The sequence below is a fragment of the Tursiops truncatus genome, chromosome 6, assembly GCF_011762595.2.
Source record: "Tursiops truncatus isolate mTurTru1 chromosome 6, mTurTru1.mat.Y, whole genome shotgun sequence".
Lineage (NCBI taxonomy): Eukaryota > Metazoa > Chordata > Mammalia > Artiodactyla > Delphinidae > Tursiops > Tursiops truncatus.
Genome location: NC_047039.1, coordinates 19,374,584 through 19,385,232, shown reverse-complemented (window position 1 = coordinate 19,385,232; position 10,649 = coordinate 19,374,584). Strand labels below are relative to the sequence as shown.

Genomic DNA, 10,649 nt, shown 5'->3' with positions numbered 1-10,649 from the left:
CACCTCTTTTCAAGCCATGTGAGTACCTAAATACTTGCAGCTGAGATCATACTGTTAGAAATGACTCACTGAACAGCTGTCACTTCACTTCTGAAAGAGCAGTTTCCAATAGAGGAGTCTTTAAAAGCTCATCTGTGACAAGAGAAAAACTAGATAGAATATATTAAACTTTGATAGAGACCCAGATAACACCAATGTAGTTTTGCATTGTTCAAATTCCTTAAGCACCACTTAAAGTATCAAAAAATCATCTGCTAAATTAATCCAACACTTAGGTACATATCTTGGTGGTTATCAGTTTCTTACCTGCTTGTATAGAAATTTAGGTAAATTGTCACATTCAGTGCTTAATGTGAATCATTAAGTCTCTTCTCAGTCACTTCTTAGATCTCATGTTCATTTATTGTGTTTCACCCACTGCTACCATTCCAGAGTAAACTGTAGTTACTTTATCTCTAATCCTACTAACTGGATTCCTCATGTCAATTGAACTCTCTTTTATTTTCTTCAGACTGAAGCCAGAGTTCTCTTTTCATAACACAAATCTGATAATTTTATCTGCCTCTTATGTGTGCATGCCCATGTGCGCACACACACACATTATTAAGCCTCATTACTTGTTTCTCATTGATCTTGGGGTAAGCACCAACATCTTTCCACAGTCTCTAAGGCCCTGGATGACCAGGACCATACCTGGATCTCCAAACTCATCCGGTGCTTTCCCTCCATCCTTCCCTCCCACAGCCACACAGCCTTTTCCCCAATTGTTCATGCCTTCTTCGCCATGAAGCTTTGTGGATGGTGTTTCCCCTGAAGACTCTATCAACCCCACAGTTAATGCTCACTCCTCCTGACCATCTCAAGCATCACTTCCTTTGGTGTCACTTCGGCAGCACATATACTAAAATTGGAACCATACAGAGAAAATTAACATGGCCCCTGGGCAAGGATAACATGAAAATCCATGAAGCGTTCCATATTTTTCTCACAGACTTAGAGACGAATTTATGGTTACCAGGGGGGAAGGGTGAGAGGGAGGGATAGATTGGGTGTTTAGGATTGACCTGTACACACTGCTATATTTAAAATAGATAAACAACAAGGACCTACTGTATAGCACAGGGAACTAGGCTCAATACTCTGTAATAACCTAAATTATTTTCTCATAATAATTTGAAAAAGAATAGATACATGTATATGTATAACTGAATCACTTTGCTGTACACCTGAAACTAACACAACATTGTTAATAAATGATACTCCAATATAAAATAAAAATTTAAAAAGCATCGTTTTTTTGGGAAGCCCTTCCTGCCTCTACTCTCCAGATTTGAGTTCCTCTGTAAAATCTTCTCAGAGAACTGAATTTCTTTCCATCTGACCATTTACTTTAGAATAAAATAGCTTGTTTTTTATTGTGTTTATTTAATTATATCTTCTTCACTACATTTTGTCTTCACTAGAAAATAGGCTGATGTGTTTTCCTTCTCTGTAAGGTTTTCCATTTTTATTACAGGGACACTAATAGAGTGGGTGCTCGAAATATATTTTGAATGAATGAATAAATGTGTCTTAATATAATGATGTGTCTTAATATAATGTTATATATTGTTACTAAAATATCACATTTTTAATAACTTTCATATTTAGTATGAATCTAGAATTATACATTCAGTCTAGTTGATAGTTTTATTTATTTAATTTTGAGCGAAGGTATGCATTTTATTTTTATTTATTTATTTTTAAACATCTTTATTGCAGTATAATTGCTTTACAATGGTGTGTTAGTTTCTGCTTTATAACAAAGTGAATCAGCTATACGTATACATATATCCTCATATCTATATCTCCTCCCTCTTGTGTCTCCCTCCCACCCTCCCTATCGCACTCCTCTAGGTGGTCACAAAGCACCGAGCTGATCTCCCTGTGCTATGCGGCTGCTTCCCACTAGCTATCTGTTTTACATTTGGTAGTGTATATATGTCCATGCCACTCTCTCACTTTGTCCCAGCTTACCCTTCCCACTCCCCATGTCTCAAGTCCAGTCTCTACATCTGCATCTTTATTCCTGTCCTGCCCCTAGGTTCTTCACAACCATTTATTATTATTTTTTTTTAGATTCCATATATATGTGTTAGCATGCAGTATTTGGTTTTCTTTCTGACTTACTTCACTCTGAATTACAGACTCTAGGTCCATCCACCTCACTACAAATAACTCAATTTCATTTCTTTATATGGCTGAGAAATATTCCATTGTATATATGTGCCACATCTTCTTATCCATTCATCTGTTGATGGACACTTTTAGGTTGCTTCCATGTCATGGCTATTGTAAATAGAGCTGCAATGAACATTGTGGTACATGACTCTTTTTGAATTATGGTTTTCTCAGGGCATATGTCCAGTAGAGGGATCGCTGGGTTGTATGGTAGTTCTACTTTTAGTTTTTTAAGGAACCTCCATACTGATCTCCATAGTGGCTGTATCAATTTACATTCCCACCAACAGTGCAAGAGAGCTCCTTTTCTCCACACCCTCTCCAGCATTTATTGTTTGTAGATTTTTTGATGATGGTCAGTCTGATTGGTGTGAGGTGATACCTCATTGTAGCTTTCATTTGCATTTCTCTAATGATTTGTGATGCTGAGCAACCTTTCATGTGTTTGTTGCCAATCTGTATATCTTCTTTGGAGAAATGTCTATTTAGGTCTTCTGCCCATTTTTGGATTGGGTTGTTTGTTTTATTTTCATATTGAGCTGCATGAGCTGCTTGTAAATTTTGGAGATTAATCCTTTTTCAGTTGCTTCATTTGCAAATATTTTCTCCCATTCTGAGGGTTATCTTTTCGTCTTGTTTATGGTTTCCTTTGTTGTGCAAAAGCTTTTAAGTTTCATTAGGTCCCATTTGTTTATTTTTGTTTTTATTTCCATTTCTCTAGGAGGTGGGTCAAAAAGTTTCTTGCTGTGATTTATGTCCTAGAGTGTTCTATGTTTTCCTCTAAGAGTTTTATAGTGTCTGACCTTACATTTAGGTCTTTAATCCATTTTGAGTTTATTTTAGTGTATGGTGTTAGGGAGTGTTCTAATTTCATCCTTTTCCATGTAGCTGTCCAGTTTTCCCAGCACCACTTATTGAAGAGGCTGTCTTTTCTCCATTGTATATTCTTTCCTCCTTTATCAAAAATACTAACTGATAGTTTTAAACATGCAAAAACTCAGGGGATACTTTTCCTTTGATTGCTACTTGAGGAGACACTTGGAGAATAGATTTCTTCTAATCAAGACTTGCCAGCAAAATAAGGCAGAAAGATTGACAATGAAATTTGTATATCTTAATTTAGAGACTAAAACAGATGTGGCAACTGGAGCCTGGACATAATAAAAATGTTATATGACCTGACAACGTAGGATTGATATATATAATGAACAATCAAGGGGAGAGGTGAAAGAATGTGGAAGGAAGAACAGATTAATTGATTGCCTCATCTGAACAAGATGAACTGGGTAAGGGCAGAGGAATGTAGTAATTACAAAATTAATTGATAGTTTATAATATTTTTGAATCAGGAAAATGAAATAAAATAATTCTGTTCTCTTCACTATTCTCCACTTCTGGAACCTCATTAACTTTTATTTGGTCTATCTCAATTGGGATTCTCAATCTCTCTTAACTTCTCTTTCATTTACTTTTCTATTTCATAATATTATGGTATCATGTTCAGAGGATAGTTCTCCTTCTAGCCCAAATAAATACAATTTCATTTCAGAATAAATTATAAAATTATAAATTATATTATAAATTGCTACTTCTACTAATCTTCTGTTCACCTCATATCTTGAGGTTTATCTTTTTTTCAATGTAATTTGCACTTCCAAGATGTCCAATTGACTATTTTCATATTTTTTAGTCCTGTATTAATATAACAGCATTATTATTTCCTTAATTACTTATTAATTGTGTTTGTATGGTTATTGAAATTAAGGAAGGAAATTGGTTTCATTTATGAGTTAATATATATGGATCATGGATATAAAGTAATCTATGAAATGAAGAAACAGAAATTCTCAGCCAGAAAGGCCATGCAATCTTAGCTCATCTGGGAAATTTCACAACTTTTGAGGAATTCCACAGGACGTGGAGTTGAGTATTTCATTAGATTTTATCAAACTCTCAAGAGAAAAGAGGAGGCCCAAACTAACAGTGGCATTGTACTACAATTTCCTTATTATTCCAGTTTTTGCTTTTCATGTGGACAGGTAGTAAACATGGAGAACCAAATATATATTAAAAATTCACAAAAATGCCAGCCTTGTAGGAAAAATAGCTTATGTTAGGCCTAAAATTAAAAGCCATTCTATTGATTGTGAACAACCTAAGAGCTACATGTAAGCTCTTCTTGCTCAAACTTGAGGGTCATGAGGTCTGCAAGTGAGGGACATGTATATCATCCACAATAATCTGATTTCTTGTCAGACAGTTGAAGACTCTGCCTTGTCAAGCTGCTGTGCATTTAATACAAGAAGGCTTAAAATTCACACAAGTGAGCTTTAATTCCACATCTCCTGCAAGATATACCTCTCAGATTCCAAATATGATAGTGTCTGAGCACATGACTTGGTATCAGAAACTGCCAAGCCTATCTTGAATTCAGTAATAAACCTTTCTAAGCCAACCAGCATGTCAGTCTTTTGGCAGATATTATAATTTTTATCAATGTTGAGAAATGCATTCCCTTGAGGGTCCATTGTCAATGACACATATGGAAAAGATTAAAGCAGTCATCCCCTCCCCCACTGAAGAATAATGCCCAGGAAGATGCAGTCCCACACAGATCAGTGAAGTGAGAGCTCTGCCAAGATATTATATTTATTGTGAATAAGTGTTTTATTTTTTCAAATGAAATAAAGACATTAATTCTTCTAGAATTCTTGAAAAATAATTTTTAATGGACAAATTTCCAGGTTTATCTGTTGAATTTCTTCATTACCCATTTAAGAAATAATGATATTGTCCATTAAGTTTCCGTTGACTTGTGGAAAGTGGAAAGGAGGAAACTTAAGCTCATTTGCTCATGTTTTAGGTTTCAGTTCGGTTGAGTGCAGATATTTACTGAAAAAAAAAAAAAATCCAGAGATAAGTGACTCCTGTTATTATATTTCTGTTTTGAGCCTGTGTGACAGGAAAGCTAAAAAGTGAAAACCATGTATTTTGTGAACCAGTAATGAACAATCAGAATTTGAAATTAAAAACACAATACATTTATATTAGAACCTCAAAATTGAAATACTTAGATATGAATCTAAAAAAATATGTATACAAGATCTGTACTGGGGAAACTTTAAAGCACTGATGAATGAAAACAAATGACTAAGTAAATGGAAAGATATTCCATGCATAGGAAAACTCAATATTGTCAAGGTACCAGATCTTCCAAGCTTGATCTATGCACTCAACACAATTCTAGTCAAAATTCTAGCAAGTTGTTTTGTATGCATTGATATACAGATTCCAAAGTTTATTTGGAGACCCAGAATAGCTAACACAATATTGAAGGAGGAGAACAGAGTAGGAGAACTGACAACTCCAGATTTAAGGACTTACTATAAAGCTACAGAAATGAAGACAGCGTGATATTGATTTAAACAAAAAAAGGTAGATTGATCAATCAATTGATGAAACAGAATAGAGAGTCCAAGATAGATCCACATAAATATAGTCAACTATGTCAATGTAGGTTCATAGGTTGTAGCAAATGTACCACTTAGGGGTAGGCTGTTGATAGTGGGGAAGGCTGTGCATTTGTGAGGATGAGGGTATATAGGAATTCTCTGTACTTTCTGCTCAATTTTCTGCGACCTAAAACTGCTCTAAAAATAGCCTATTTTCAAAAAATGTATACATTTTAATTTCATTTAATAAGAATGATCACAAAATAAAACATTAGAAATAGTAATTAATGAACTATAACAATATATTACAATTAAGGTGGTTTAAAGCTATGCAACAAAAAAGACAAAATTACAATCATGAATATTTATTTTTAAAATAAAATTATTAGATAAACAAGAAACATTAGGTGGTGCTTAAATAGAAACAAATCATTGAAAAAATAAGGTATTAAGGTAAATGGTTGTGACTCACTTTACCTGTTGGGTTTTTTCTACCCTCAGATATGTCCTTCCACAACCCTGACTTACACATAATCCACACGTGGAGGGCAGTTGTCCATGGTTCAGCCTCCAGCACAATAATTTGCACCTGTGAAATTGGTAGCCTCTAGACTCTAACTCTGGAGAAATCACAGGAATTGGTTTCATGGATTTAAGAGAACCTAAAATGGTTTTTCTAATGTATAACCTGAACATGAAAGTATTAATTGGCAAGAATAAAAATTGCCTGGGACACATGAAAAGATCCTTAACATCACTAATTATTAGAGAAATGCAAATCAAAACTTCAATGAGGTACCCCCTCACACCAGTCAGAATGGTCATCATTAAAAAGTCTACAAACAGCAAATGCTGGAGAGGGTGTGGAGAAAAGGGAACCCTCCTACCCTGTTGGTGGGAATGTAAACTGGTGAAGCCACTATGGAAAAGAGTATGGAGCTTCCTCAAAAAACTAAAAATAGAGTTGTCATATGATCTTGCAGTCTCACTCCTGGGTATGTATCCAGGCAAAACTGTAGTTTGAAAAAATACATGCACCTGGATGTTCATTACAGCACTATTTACAATAGCCAAGACATGGAAGCAACCTAAATGTCCATCGACTTTTGGATGGATAGATAAAGAAGATGTGGTACATATATACAGTGGAATACTACTCATCTATAAAAAAGAATGAAATAACACCATTTGCAGGTATGTGGATAGACCTAGAGATTATCATACTAAGTGAAGTAAGTCAGAACAAGAAAGACAAATACCATATGATATCAGCTATATGTGGAATCTAAAATATGACACAAATGAACTTACCTATGAAACAGAAACAGATTCACCGACATAAAGAACAGACTGGTGGATGCCAAGGGGGAGAGGTGGTGGGGGAGAGATAGATTGGGAGTTTGGGATTGGCAGATGAAAGCTATTATATAGAGAAAGGTTAAACAACAAGGTCTTACTGTATAGCACAGAGAAGTATATTCAATATCCTGTGATAAACCATAATGGAAAAGAATATGAAAAAGAATGTGTGTGTGTATATCTATATGTATATATCTATATCTATGTGTAACAGAATCACTTTGTTGTACAGTAGAAATTAACACATTGTAAATCAATTATACTTCAGTAAATTTAAAAAAAGAATACAGATACACACATTTGGAGAGAGTTCCAAGCTAGAGATGTAGTTAACGGAGTCAACATCATTTCAATAGGTGAAGTCCAAGGGCAAATTAGGTTTCTCAGGAATAACCGTGCAATGAGAAGAGGACCAAGATCCAAATCCCTGAATTAAGGTGTATCAATTTAAAGACAGACCACGAAGGAAAAAAGGAGGGGAAGCAGAGAAATAGAGTGAATCAGAAAGAAAAAGGAAAAAGAAACTGATGGAAATGTTTTAAGTCACAATTCTGCAGGAAAAGCAATATTAGGACTACAATAAGCCAGATGGCTGTGGATTATGAGGATAAAAATTAGATTGGAAAGGAGTGAAGAGTAAGTGAAAGGAAAGTAAGTGGGGACAAGTAGAGACCATTCTTTCATGGAGCAGAGGAGAAATATTTGTAAGAAAATATGGCCAAAAGAGTATTTGTTTATTTTCAGAAGAGTGATGATTAAATAAGTTTAAAATCTCATGGTGAGGAGCTGGTAGAAAGGGAAAAGTTAAAGGTTCCAAAGCAAAGTTGGCTAATTCGAAGGAGGTAAGAATAGACAGATCTGATTTTTCTGAAGGGATGCCTCAACTGGATTGGAAGGAAAGACAATCAAGAATGTCTGGGCTGCAGACACATTTTAGGGGCATGATATATCTCAATCTGAAGGCAACTGTCTCTCAGGACTCCGCAAAATTGAATATGCCTTTGTAGAATATCCCCTTGTGGAATACGCTTTCCCATCTTACATCAACCCCAACACATTTCAATTCCAAGATTCAAAACAATGAGGAATCAGTCCAGAGCTCTGGTAGATATCTCCTTAATGCAAAGAGAGCAAATTCTATAATGTGGACAATTTCTGAAAACAAACAGCAGTCAGTCTTTATTACTTGGATAAACATTTGCAAGCAAGTCTTTTCAACTAGGTCAATAATGTTACCAAGTGAGCTAATGTGGTATTTTGAGATAGGTCTATTATTTATCTGATTTTTTTTTTTTTTTTTGGTCTCACAAATGTATTTCCTTACGAACCAGCATTTGTTTCTAAAAGCATTTCTCTGCTCCTGTTGCAGTGCAGTTTCCATTTGAAAACACAGTATACTGTACAAACAGCATAATTAGCCTCCCAGTGAAAGAATGAACCTACAAATGGACATGGACAGACCATATATGACAATAGAGCTCTACCCATAACTTCTGCAACAATCAGCCAAGAGAAGTCAGAACTTGGTCAATGAATGCCAACTTCTTTATTTTGTGCTCTTGTTTCCAACTCAATAGCAATCAAAGAAAGCCAAAAATGGTCTCCAAACCAATAGCATAAGATGCTCCATTTCTGGTTTGCCCACCTTTAGCTTCCCCAAGCCAACATCTTCTACACTTAGCATCCCTGAAGCCTTTCCTTTATTTTCACTTATAAAACTTTCCCACTTCCCTCTATGCCTTCGAATCTTTGCTAAACACAAATGATAGTGGTTTATCCTTATAAATAGCTTCTGTATTTTTTTCTAACTTGAGTGGTCTTTGTTTATTTTCACACCAGTAACCAACTGTAAAAATGTTGCCACCCCAAGAGTTGGGAGATGAAGGCCAGCAATGGTAGCTCAGAGGTTCAAATTAAAATATAACCGCTCTGCTTCATTAGAAGAGAAAATGTCACCATTGTTCCATTAGGTCACATTTTGCATCTTTAAATTTGCAAAGGGATTGCCAGAAAATTGCTTGCATTTCTCAAAACTGCTTTACATGGTAACAAACTAGCACTGCCTACATTTAAGTATTTCAAATTCCGACTTAGTGGAATTTATTCAATGTCATATAATACGTAAATAGTATGTTAGGATTTAAAACTTCCTGTTTTATAATGTAAAGTGTCTAGGGCAATGTTTCTCGAATTTGAATGTGCCCATGAATCACCAGGGGATCTTGTTAGATGCAAATTCAAATAAGGTCCTGAGGTATTGCTGAGCTTTGAGTAGCAAGGATCTAGGGTGTTAGGTTGCTCATACAGATATCTGCTTTCAAATAGAAAGTGAATAGATAAGTATGAAAAAATACTAATTAGCACATTTAATTCAATAAATACCCTCACCTGAAACCCAAGAAGAAACTGAGTCCATTTAACATTGTGATGAATTTGCAAAACTGTAAACTTTGAGAAGACAGTCCCCACAAGACTGCCTTCACTTTAACACCAGCCTCAAGTTCAGAGCGGAGAGGTAGAGGAAGAAAAGGGCAATACCTAGGGGACTGAAAGCAGAGCTGCAGGTCCTAGAAGTGGAGTTTCATACTCCATCCCAGGGAACAGTTGGAGGAGCTGACAAGATCTATGAGGCGAATAGCCAGAATTTAGGAGAAACTTTATCAAAGATTCCTCATCCACTCTTGTGTTTCACTTATCTCCTTCTGTATAACAAACCACCCAGCACCTAATGGCTTTAAACAACAACATTTATTCAGCGACAGATGACTAAAACAACGGGGTGTATCTTGTGGTATGGCTTACTGGGGGCCATTAGAATAATAATTCACCCCATCTTGGAAAGAAAGCTCATGAAGTTTGAGGGAACATGCAAGATCTGGACACGGAAGTATCAGCTCTCTGTGGGGACAAGGTGTACGGAAGATCACATGGCCTTCTTTTCCTGGTACCTCATGAGCTTCTTGGATTCTCATGCTGCCCTGGAGAAAAGAGCCCCCACCTACCCACTCAGCCACTACAAACCATAATGTACAGTAGAAATTAACACATTGTAAATCAATTATACTTCAGTAAAAGGAAAGAGGAAGAAGAAGGAGGAGGAGGAGAAGGAGGAGAAAGGCTAAGACTGAATTTTTTGACAGACTGGTACGACAGTAGTAGTATAGCACAATGATATGACAGTTGTTGCTGAGATTTTAGATTACCCTGGAATGGGCCAAATAGGATTTCCCAACACTTGGCTTTGATTTCATACGTGTAGGAGTATCATTTGCTGTTCTCAGTCATTTTAGTAATATTGTAGTCCTGCAACTTTCTTAAATTACTTCAGGAAAAGTATAGGACCACCACTACCATGATGTGATAGGGGGTGTGTGGGGGGCTAAAGTCTAATGCCTTTCCTGTTCTATGTTAAATCCTTGACCTGCCTTTGCTCATTTAATTCTCTCAGCATTCTGTACAGAATCCTATATGATCTTGGTTTTTATAAAGATGAAACCAAAGCTTAAAGGAGGTTCTCATGGACATTCTCAGAGTCCATTCTCATGACCATTGTATTTCATGGCTACATAAGTGAATTACAGCAGCACTTTGTCATCACAATAATTTCACTTAGAGAAG

The 10,649-nt window shown here is 35.9% G+C and overlaps 1 non-coding gene across 1 annotated transcript; it reads left to right on the top strand.

The window, feature by feature from the left end:
• The first annotated feature begins 878 nt into the window (after nt 1-878).
• LOC117312890 (U6 spliceosomal RNA) lies at nt 879-984 on the top strand. The gene has a single exon (XR_004527294.1). It is a non-coding gene; the product is annotated as a U6 spliceosomal RNA (small nuclear RNA).
• The last annotated feature ends 9,665 nt before the right edge of the window (nt 985-10,649 follow it).